This window comes from Scyliorhinus torazame, chromosome 10, assembly GCF_047496885.1.
Source record: "Scyliorhinus torazame isolate Kashiwa2021f chromosome 10, sScyTor2.1, whole genome shotgun sequence".
Lineage (NCBI taxonomy): Eukaryota > Metazoa > Chordata > Chondrichthyes > Carcharhiniformes > Scyliorhinidae > Scyliorhinus > Scyliorhinus torazame.
In genome coordinates, this window is record NC_092716.1 from 141,433,086 (window position 1) to 141,445,473 (window position 12,388).

The 12,388-nt window shown below is 41.7% G+C and overlaps 1 protein-coding gene across 1 annotated transcript in view; it reads left to right on the top strand.

Moving 5' to 3' along the window:
* LOC140430263 (uncharacterized) overlaps window positions 1-12,388 on the top strand; it is a 136,690-nt gene that overhangs the window by 93,557 nt on the left and 30,745 nt on the right. The window lies entirely within an intron of this gene.

Here is a 12,388-nt window from a genome sequence, read left to right on the forward strand (position 1 = left end):
ATGGGACTAGTTTTATTCTGTGGGCAAGCATTTCTGCTTTGCTCACTAATGTGTTTGGTGCTAAAGACCTACTCTGGGCATTTAGTTAGTTAATTAACTTTCTCATTTAACTTATTTGAACATTGCTCTGTCTGCATTTGTAAACCAAACACAAATATCAAAACAAAGAACATACAACATTATTCAAATACCAGAGGTACGACTACAGTGAGAGCTGATGAAATATTGAGCCTCTAATGTGGGCAGTTCTATTTTTCATATCCATTACTTAGCAGATGTGTCAATTTTATCCTGTGTAAACATTATTATGGTCCAGGGTTTAGAGAACACCAAAGTATATCATGGAGGTCAACTGACCCACAACTTTTAATAGATTTTGGTTATGGGGAGCACAAAGGTCCACTTTAAAGGTGTGATGCAACAGAGATCTAAAGTATTTTTAAACAAAAACAATGTTTATTCTATGAATCCAGTTAACATTTTATAAACACACAGCAAACACCTTATCAACTACCAACACTAATACCCCACGCCCCAAAGATACAGTACTCTATAGGTAACCCTGAGTAACATTCCTAACAACATCCATAAGTCAAAGACCCTTTTAACAAAGACAGTAGGTTTGCATTCCTTACAGAAACAGGTATTACTTTGAAGTGATCAGGAGACATTTTTAGCATGCAGAGAGAGACTGAAATACACCTCCTTGGTTTGAATGCAGCTCTCTAACTGAAAACGAAACTAACACTCAGAGCCAAAAAAAGCTTCCCACTCAAAACGAAAGTAAAAAGCAGAGCCAGAGCCCAGCTCCACCCACGCAATGACATCACTGCAGCCACTTGAGAAGACTAACATTTCTTAAAGTGACATTCCCATGACACCTCCACCCAAAAAAAAATAATCCATCAACTTTAAGATTGTTTCATTTTTAACCTTATCACTTTCTTTCAAGCAAAATTGACAATAAATATACCTTTTTGTAGACAAAATCAAAACATCCAAACATTTATATAACATAGTCTATTTTAGGTCTTCTTCCTGCAACTGGAATCCCTATTCATTGACAGTCTCTTTGGACAAGAAGGTCTCTGCACGATCCATCCATTTCTCTACGCCTCGACATTCCTCTTTATGGTCAGATACTTTAGTTCAATCCGATAACACAGCCCCTTGTAATTCTCCAACACAGGAGCATTGTTTAACACAGCCCTCAACCCGTCAAATGCCTGTTGACATTCCGCTGTCCACTGAAATTTGCTACGATTCTTCAGCAAGTCCATCAGCGGAGCGACCACACTGCTAAAATGCGGCACAAATGTCCGGTAAAATCCACTCATCCAAGAAATTGCATTTTTTCCCTTCATGTCGAGGGTATTGGAAACCCCCCAATAACTTTTGTTTCACATCCCGTTGAACCATTCGACCCTGTCTGATTGTATGGCCAATGAAGGTGACTTGGGCTTTTCCAAGTTCACTTTTGACTAGGTTTACGTCCAAACCCGCCACCTGATCAAATAACTCCATCAGATGCTTCAAATGTTCTTTCCATGTCTGACTAAAAATTACCAGATCATAAGAACATAAGAACTAGGAGCAGGAGTAGGCCATCTGGCCCCTCGAGCCTGCTCCGCCATTCAATGAGATCATGGCTGATCTTTTGTGGACTCAGCTCCACTTTCCGGCCAGAACACCATAACCCTTAATCCCTTTATTCTTCAAAAAACTATCTATCTTTATCTTAAAAACATTTAATGAAGGAGCCTCTACTGCTTCACTGGGCAAGGAATTCCATAGATTCACAACCCTTTGGGTGAAGAAGTTCCTCCTAAACTCAGTCCTAAATCTACTTCCCGTTATTTTGAGGCTATGCCCCCTAGTTCTGCTTTCACCCGCCAGTGGAAACAACTTGCCCGCATCTATCCCATCTATTCCCTTCATAATTTTATATGTTTTTATAAGATCTCCCCTCATCCTTCTAAATTCCAATGAGTACAGTCCCAGTCTACTCAACCTCTCCTCGTAATCCAACCCCTACAGCTCTGGGATTAACCTAGTGAATCTCCTCTGCACACCTTCCAGTGCCAGCACGTCCTTTCTCAAGTAAGGAGACCAAAACTGAACACAATACTCCAGGTGTGGCCTCACTAACACCTTATACAATTGCAGCATAACCTCCCTAGTCTTAAACTCCATCCCTCTCGCAATGAAGGATAACATTCCATTTGCCTTCTTAATCACCTGTTGCATCAGTAAACCAAATTTTTGCGACTCATACGTTAGCACACCCAGGCCTCTCTGCACAGCAGCATGTTTTAATATTTTATCATTTAAATAATAATCCCATTTGTTGATATTCCTACCAAAATGGATAACCTCACATTTGTCAACATTGTATTCCATCTGCCAGACCCTAGCCCATTCACTTAACCTATCAAATCCCTCTGCAGACTTTCAGTATCCTCTGCACTTTTTGCATTACCACTCATCTTAGTGTCGTCTGCAAACTTGGACACATTGCCCTTGGTCCCCAACACCAAATCATCTATGTAAATTGTGAACAATTGTGGGCCCAACACTGATCCCTGAGAGACACCACTAGCTACTGATTGCCAACCAGAGAAACACCCATTAAACCCCACTCTTTGCTTTCTATTAATTAACCAATCCTCTATCCATGCTACTACTTTACACTTAATGCCATGCATCTTTATCTTATGCAGCAATCTTTTGTGTGGCACCTTGTCAAAGGCGTTCTGGAAATCCAAATATACCACATCCCTTGGCTCCCTGTTATCTACCGCACTGGTAATGTCCTCAAAAAATTCCACTATATTAGTTAGGCACGACCTGTCCTTTATGAACCCATGCTGCGTCTGTCCAATGGGACAATTTACATCCAGATTCCTCGCTATTTCTTCCTTGATGATAGATTCCAGCATCTTCCCTACTACAGAAGTTAAGCTCACTGGCCTATAATTACCCGCTTTCTGCCTACCTCCTTTTTTAAACAGTTCTGTCATGTTTGCTAATTTCCAATCCGCCGGGACCACCCCAGAGTCTAGTGAATTTTGGTAAATTATCACGAGTGCATTTGCAATTTCCCTAGCCATCTCTTTTCGCACTCTGGGATGCATTCCATCAGGGCCAGGAGACTTGTCTACCTTTAGCCCCATTAGCTTGCCCATCACTACCTCCTTAGTGATAACAATCCTCTCAAGGTCCTCACCTGTCATAACCTCATTTCTATCAGTCACTGGCATGTTATTTGTGTCTTCCACTGTGAAGACCGACCCAAAAAACCTGTTCAGTTCCTCAGCCATTTCCTCATCTCCCATTATTAAATCTCACTTCTCATCCTCTAAAGGACCAATATTTACCTTAGCCACTTTTTAAAAAATATATATTTGTAGAAACTTTCACTATCTGTTTTTATATTCTGAGCAAGTTTACTCTCATAATCTATCTTACTTTTCTTTATAGCTTTTTTAGTAGCTTTCTGTTGCCCCCTAAACATTTCCCAGTCCTCTAGTCTCCCACTAATCTTTGCCACTTTGATCGTCGATGTATACCGCACAATTGGATAATCCTGAAACGATTGTGTTAGTTAACCATTGAAATGTGGCTGGAGCATTTTCCATGCCAAATGGCATAACTTTCAATTGGTATGTACCATCTGGAGTCATTAAAGCTGAAATCTCCTTCGCCCTTTCAGATAAAGGTACCTGCCAGTAACCTTTAAGTAAATCAAGTTTGGAAATAAAAGCTGATTGTCCCACCTTCTCAATGCAATCCACCAAACACGGGATAAGAGTCCGTTCTTGTAACTGCATTAACCTTTCTATAGTCCACACACAACCGTTGGGTACCGTCCGGTTTTGGTACCATCACTATGGGTGAGCTCCATTGGCTGCAACCCACTTCAATTATGCCATTTTTAAGCATCCTTTCAAATTCCTTCTTAACCTGTGCCAATTTTAAAAGGTTAAGTCTATACCGATGTTGTTTCATTGGAACAGCATTTCTCACATCTACATCATGTATAGCCATTTTAGTACTTCCCAACTTATCTCCACAAACTTGCCCATGTGATATCAATAATTCTTTCAGGTCAGTCTGTTTTTCCTCTGGAAGGTAACTCAACAATTTATCTCAATTTTTAAGAACATCCTTGTTTTCCCCTTTAATTTGAGGGATGTCAAATTCAAAGTCATCTAGATTTGGTTCTTCACTTTGTGTTAGAATCATTAAAACCTCCTCCTTTTGCTCTCCTTCCCTTTCAAAGTACCTTTTAAGCATATTCACAGGACACACTCGGTGAGTTTTCCTTCTATCTTGCATTCTTACCACATAATTCACCTCACTTAATTTCCTTTCAATCTGATAAGGTCCACAAAACCTTGCTTTTAAAGATTCACCTACCACTGGTAACAATACTAAAATGTAATCTGCACTGACAAAACTACGAACTTTTGCTTTCTTGTCTGCTACCCGTTTCATCACATGTTGTGCAACCTTTAAATGTTGTCCAGCCAATTCCCCTGCTTTATTTAATCGTTCCCTAAAATTTGAAATGTAATCCAATAATGTAAGTTCCGACAGCTCACTCACCAAATTTCCTTAATCAATTTAAGTGGTCCTCTTACCTAATGACCAAAAATTAGTTCGAAAGGACTGAATTTGGTTGACTCATTAGGTGCATCCCTAATTGCAAACACTGCGAATGGAATTCCTTTATCCCAATCCTCTGGATACTCTTGGCAATAAGCCCTCAACATTGTCTTTAATGTCTGATGCCATCTTTCTAACTCTCCCTGCGATTCTGGGTGGTACGCAGTTGATATAAATTGTTTTATTCGAAAACTATCCATAACTTCTTTTAATAACCTTTGTTGTGTTATATACTCTGGGATAACACAGGCTGCAACTTGACTTAGCTTTGACCAAAAGATACTCCAGACCTTGAAGTAAGTTCAATGTGATTTATTGAACCATTAGCACAGTTCTCTATGAGTTCGACTCTCCTGCTAATCTTACTATGGTAACTCAGTCTAACTAACCAGTCTGCTCTAAGCCATCTGGTGGGTGTGATTCTTCTGATCTGCCCCTGTCTTACTCTCTAAGTGTCGCCTGTGGAAAGAGACAGAGCATGTGTGCCCTGTCCTTAAATAGTCTCACGGGAGACTGCTGAGTAAAATAAGGGCCCATGGTATTCGAGGCAAGGTACTAACATGGATTGACGATTGGCTGTCAGGCAGAAGGCAGAGAGTTGGGATAAAAGGTTCTTTTTCGGAATGGCAACCGGTGACGAGTGGTGTCCCGCAGGGTTCAGTGTTGGGGCCACAGCTGTTCTCTTTATATATTAACGGTCTAGATGACGGGACTGGGGGCATTCTGGCTAAGTTTGCCGATGATACAAAGATAGGTGGAGGGGCAGGTAGTATGGAGGAGGTGGGGAGGCTGCAGAAAGATTTAGACAGTTTAGGAGAGTGGTCCAAGAAGTGGCTGATGAAATTCAACGTGGGCAAGTGCGAGGTCTTGCACTTTGGAAAAAAGAATAGAGGCATGGACTATTTTCTAAACGGTGACAAAATTCATAATGCTGAAGTGCAAAGGGACTTGGGAGTCCTAGTCCAGGATTCGCTAAAGGTAAACTTGCAGGTTGAGTCCGTAATTAAGAAAGCAAATGCAATGTTGTCATTCATCTCAAGAGGCTTGGAATATAAAAGCAGGGATGTACTTCTGAAGCTTTATAAAGCATTAGTTAGGCCCCATTTAGAATGCTGTGAGCAATTTTGGGCCCCACACCTCAGGAAGGACATACTGGCACTGGAGCGGGTCCAGCGGAGATTCACACGGATGATCCCAGGAATGGTAGGCCTAACATACGATGAACGTCTGAGGATCCTGGGATTATATTCATTGGAGTTTAGGAGGTTGAGGGGAGATCTAATAGAAACTTACAAGATAATGAATGGCTTAGATAGGGTGGATGTAGGGAAGTTGTTTCCATTAGCAGGGGAGACTAGGACCCTGGGGCACAGCCTTAGAATAAAAGGGAGTCACTTTAGAACAGAGATGAGGAGAAATTTCTTCAGCCAGAGAGTGGTGGGTCTGTGGAATTCATTGCCACAGAGGGCGTTGGAGGCCGGGACGTTGAGTGTCTTTAAGACAGAAGTTGATAAATTCTTGATTTCTCGAGGAATTAAGGGCTATGGAGAGAGCGGGTAAATGGAGTTGAAATCAGCCATGATTGAATGGTGGAGTGGACTCGATGGGCCGAATGGCCTTACTTCCGCTCCTATGTCTTATGGTCTTATGGGTTGTGTAATGCCCACTTGTGGTAGTGTCACCTCTGGGTGTCTTGACTGCCCATTGGTCGTGTCCTATTCTATGTGTTCATTAGCTGTATGTCTGCTTGTCATGACGTCTCTGGTGCTCCCTCTAGTGTTTACTTAGTCGTAGTGTATTTACATTAACCCCTTGTGTATTTACAGTGATGCATATCACCACAACCCAGAAGTAAAATTTGATCCTTGATCAGATTGTATTTCTGTGGTTAGTCCATATCTAGTAAAGAATTTAAGTAACTCCCCCACAATCTTTCTAGCTGTAATATTGCGCACTGGAATGGCCTCTGGAAACTGAGCAGACACACCCATCATAGTCAAAAGATATTGATTCCCACATTTCGTCTTAGGTAGCGGTCCTACGCAATCAATTAAGACCCTTGTAAAAGATTCCTCAAATGCTGGAATGGGTATTAAGGGTGCTGGTTTTCTCACTGCTTGAGGTTTCCCTATCACTTGACATGTGTGACATGATCGAAAAAATTTAACTACATTTTTATGTAGTCCAGGCCAATAAAAATGTTTTGGGAGTTTAGCTTGAGTTTTCCTCACTCCCAAATGACCTCCCACTGGTACCTCATGTGCTACTCGCAACACCTCCTTTCTATACACTACTGGCAATACCACTTGATGAACTTCTGCCCAATTTTCATGCGCCTGCATATGTAAAGTCTCCATTTTCTCATCAGGACGTCATTTTTACGGTAATAACATTCTGGTATACACTCAGATTCCTCTTCCGTGTATGCTTTCTGATACATCTGTTTTATTTCTATATCTTTCTCTTGTAACTCTGCCAATTTTCCTGAACTAAAAATATCCGCCTCATCCTCCACGTGTTCTTGTTCTTTTCCAACCATCTGATCAAAAATCGTTTCTGATAATTGAACTTCAACTTCATCTTCAATCTTTGATTTCTCCTCTTGTCTTAACCTATGAATTTGCAACCTTGTTACTACACAACCCGGAAAAATCCCAGGATATTCGTCCTTCAACATTTCAGTTGTCTGATTTTCCACTGGCTTATCAACCACAGTAGGCATCACTCCCACCTGCGATCCAGCTATATCATTACCCAAGATAAACTGTATTCCTGGACAAGATAGTTTCTCTATTACTCCTACTACCACTTCAACACTCTTCATTGGACTTTCCAACCTTACCTTATATAATGGAACACTACTCTTCTCACCCTGAATTCCACATATTATCACCTTTTCTGGCAACATTCCTTCCAAACTACATAACTCTGCATCTCATACCATCAAAGATTGACTAGCTCCCGTATCTCTTAAAATTCTGACTTCTTTACCTACTCCTCCTGGTACACCTGAGTAAACTTTACCCACACAAATTAATTCTTTAAAGAGATCTGGCACCTTCTTATCAATCACCTCTTGATCAGGCTGTACAATCTTTTGCTCCTCCTTCGCTTCACTTGGGCTTTCTTTTACCACTTTAACAATCCCACTGACTTATCCTGTTTCATCACATCAGTCTTCCCAGCGCTTTTCTTCAATCACCAACACTATGACTTTACATGGCCAAGTTTATTACAGTGAAAACATTTGAAACTTTTCATTTCTCTTCCACCCTCCTTGATTCTTTTCTAATCTGAGGTGCACTCTCCTTATTATCTCCCATCAGATCTCCTTTACCTCTACCACTTGAGTATTTCTCTTTTCCCCAGTTTCTATCCCTCACAGGCTGAAACTGATGTCAGAAACCAAACTTTGATTTATGAACTAATTCATAATCATCTGCCATTTCCACTGCTAACCTTGCAGTTTTAACCCTCTACTCTTCCACATGAGTTCTCTCTACATCAAGAATTGAATTTTTAAACTCCTCCAAAAGTATAATTTCTCCGAGAGCTTCATACGTTTGGTCTATTTTCAAAGCCCTCATCCACCTATCAAAATTACTCTGATCCTTTCAAACTCCATGTATATTTGACCAGGTTCTTTCCTTAAATTTCTAAACTTTTGTCTGTAGGCTTCAGGCACTAGTTCATATGCACCTAAAATGGATTTTGTTCACCTCCTCATACGTCCCAGATACCTCCTCTGATAGAGATGCAAAAACTTCATTGGCCCTATCTACCAGCTTTGTTTGAATCAGTAATACCCACATGTCCTTTGGCCATTTCATTTGTTTAGCTACCTTCTCAAATGAAATGAAAAAGGCGTTTACCTCCTTCTCACCAAACATTGGCAATGCTTGGACATATTTAAATAGATCCCCACCAAGCCTTCGACTATGAAGCTCTTGTACTTTATTCTCATCACAATCCTCAAACTGTACGATTCCCTTTACATCTGCCAATTTTAACTGACTCATGTTTCATGGCCATTTTCTGAAGTTCAAACTCTCTCTTTTTCCCTTTCCTCTCTCTCTTGTTCTTTTCCACTCTATCTCTTTCTATCTCCTTTTCTTTTTCCTCTCGATCTCTTTCTCTCTCTTTTTCTTTTTCCTCTCTATCTCTTCTCTCTCTTTTTCTTTTTCCTCTCTATCTCGTTCTCTCTATTTTTCTTTTTCCTCTCTATCTCTTTCTCTCTCTTCTTCTTTTTCGCTGATCTGTATCTCCCATTCACTTTATTGTTGTTCGGCTTGGGCTATTGTTTCTTTCTCCCTCATTTCGTATTCAAGCTACTTTAATTCTTCTCATGTTCAAGTTGTTTAATCTGTACTAAATTTTGGCCATTTCTAATGCGTTGGACTGTATCTCAGGCAATTTTAAATGCTCAGCTACCACCGTAAGTACCACTTCATTTGTATGCTGTCAGGTAACGTAAACTTCAATGTTTTTGCCAAATCGAAGTCTTTGTTTAGTCTCTGTTCGTAAGGCACTGTGTGACCTTCTCCACCCCCAAAAACCTCCGAGCCTCTGAAAGAGCCATTGTCCACAACACACCCCCTACCTAAACTGGAATACCAGAACTGAAAAGCAAACACAAATATGTTTTCTAAGCCCACTTGTGACATTAATAAAGATTCTCATTATAATATAATAAATACCTGGATAATTGCCATGAGATGCCTAAAATTTTTTCATGCCTTTAGTCTTGTGGGACAAGCTGTTGTAGCTACAAGTAAATCAGGCGTCTGTAATTTCACTCTATGTACGAAGAGCTGTGAAATTTTGAAGTACACCGGAAAATGTCACACCACCACAGCACCCAGCACTACACTCGAACCAACAACAACAGTAACAGTAACTCCCAGCACGACAGAAACAACAAGTTGCTACTGCACAGTCAATGGAGAAATATTATCACCCGGTAAGTGTATCAGATATTGAAAATCTGATATAATCGCTCATCACACCAGAAATCTGACAGTCCTGTCCAGTATGTATCACAATTAGCTACAAAGCCTGACTCATGTTATTGATGTGAAACTCCATCATCTCCATTACGTTATTTTACACAAGCTGGACCTTCTTTTTTCATGTTTACTTACATGTTTGGAGAAAGAGTTGCTTTGAAACTTCTGCCATTCCCCAGAGTGATCTGTCTGCTACAAGAGTTTGTAAATGTCAGAGGTTGATCGTGGAGAAATCAACATCTTCCTGTTCTCTGCATCTGAAACTTTTATTCCAGATTTCACATTCACAATCACATGGCAACAGTTAAAAATGATAATTACTTCCACACACAATTCTCACCTCTGCTTGTTTCCCTGTGTCCCACTGACGAACTGAGAGACAACATGCTGTCAATGGACTGTTGCTAAACAATGGAGAAATATTATCGCCTGTTAAGTGTATCAGTATTGAAAAGCTGATATAATTGCTCATCACACCAGAAACCTGACAGTCCTGTCTAGTATGTATCACAATTGGCTACAAAACCTGACACACATTATTGATGTGAAACTCCATCCTCTCCGTTACATTGTTTGAAACAAGGTGGATGTTCTTGTTAATGTTACATACACGTTTGGAAAAAGAGTTGCTTTTAAACTTGCCATCTCTCTATTTCCCAAAGTGAACTGTCTGGTACATATCTTTGGAAATGTCAGAAGTTGATCGTGGAGAAATCGACACCTGCCTGTTCTTCACATCTGAAACTATTATCCCAGATTTCATATTCACAATCACATGGCAAGAGTTAAAGATGCTAAATATTTCCACAGAGGATGCTCACTTCTGCTTGTTTCCCCAGTCCTGCTGACCAATAGAGAGTCCACATGCTGTCAATGGACTGTTGCTAAGCTGAATTCCAGGGACTGTGCTCGATCTTACATTTGGCATTTCCAGTATCAACTCTCACTTGTACAAAAAGGAGCACACAAATTCTGCAACTGTCTTTGCTTATTCCTTTGCTCTGGTTCATTGAACAAAAAAATACCTGTGTTTAGTGACTGGATCAAAAATATCCATACGTTCGTACATTCCGACAATGAAATGAAATTGGTTGTCAGGATGGGACGAGTTTTACTCTGTGGGCAAGCATTTCTGCTTTGCTCACTAATGTGTTTGGTCCTTAAGACCTACTCTGAGCATTTATTTAGAGCTTTAACTTTCTCCTTTAACTTGTTTGAACATTGCTCTGTCTGCATTTGTAAACCAAACACAAAAATCAAAACGAAGAACTTACAACATTATTCAAATACCAGGGATACGACTACAAGTAAGGCTGATGAAATATTGAGCTTCTAATATGGGCAGGTCTATTTTTCATATCCATTACTTAACCAGATGTGTAGATTTTATCCCGTGTAAACATATAAACTTATTTTTAGCGCATCAGTCTCAAAATATGAGATGCTGCCACCTCTATTTTGATTTGTAATTAACTAAAGAAAATGACTGAATAATTGCCATAAGATGCCTAAAACCTTTCATGCCTTTTGTCTTGCAGGACAGGCTATCGTAACTTCAAGTAAATCAGGCGTCTGTAATTTCACTCTATGTACGAAGAGCTGTGAAATTTTGAAGTACACCGGAAAATGTCACACCACCACAGCACCCAGCACTACACTCGAAACAACAACAACAGTAACAGTAACTCCCAGCACGACAGAAACAACAAGTTGCTCCTGCACAGTCAACGGAGAAATATTATCACCTGGTAAGTGTATCAGATATTGAAAATCTGATATAATCGCTCATCACACCAGAAACCTGACAGTCCTGTCTAGTATGTATCACAATTGGCTACAAAACCTGACTCACATTATTGATGTGAAACTCCTCCATCTCCATTACATTGTTTTACAGGAGCTGGAACCTTTTGTTTCATGTCACACACATGTTTGGAAAAAGAGTTGCTTTGAAACTTGCCATCTCCCCATTCCCCAAAGTGATCTGAATACTACACAAGTTTGTAAATATCTGGGGCGGGATTCTCCCCTACCCGGCGGGGCGGGTGGCCCAGCGGGATGGAGTGGCATGAACCACTCCGGCGTCGGGCAGCCCCAAAGGAGCGGATTTCTCTGCACCTTTAGGGGCCAAGCCCTCACCTTTAGGGGCTAGGCCCGCGCTGGAGTGGTTGCCGTCCCGCCGGTTGGTGTGGAAAGCCTTTAGCGCCATGCCAGCCAAGGCTGAAGGGACTCTGACGGCCGGTGGAAGAACGCGCATGCGCAGGAGCGTCAGCGGCTGCTGACGTCATCCCCGCGCATGTGCGGGGTGTGTCACCTACGCGTCGGCCATGGCGGAGGCTGATAGCCGCGCGTAGGGAAAGAGTGCCTTCACGGCACATGCCCGGCCGCGGATCGGTGGGCCCCGATCGCGGGTCAGGCCACCGTGGGGGCACCCCCGGGGCCAGATCGCCCCGCGCCACCCCCAGAAGCCCGGAGACTGCCCGCGCCGCTGGGTCCCGCCAGTAAGGGACGTGGTTCAATTCACGCCAGCGGGACCAGGATAAAACCAGCGGGACTTCGCCCCATCGCGTGCCGGAGAATCGCCGGAGGGGGCCCGTCGACCGGCGTGGCGCGATTCCCGCCCCCGCCGAATCTCCGGTGCTGGGCCACAATTGGCTACAAGGCTACAATTGGCACACATTATTGATGTGAAACTCCATCATCTCCATTGAATT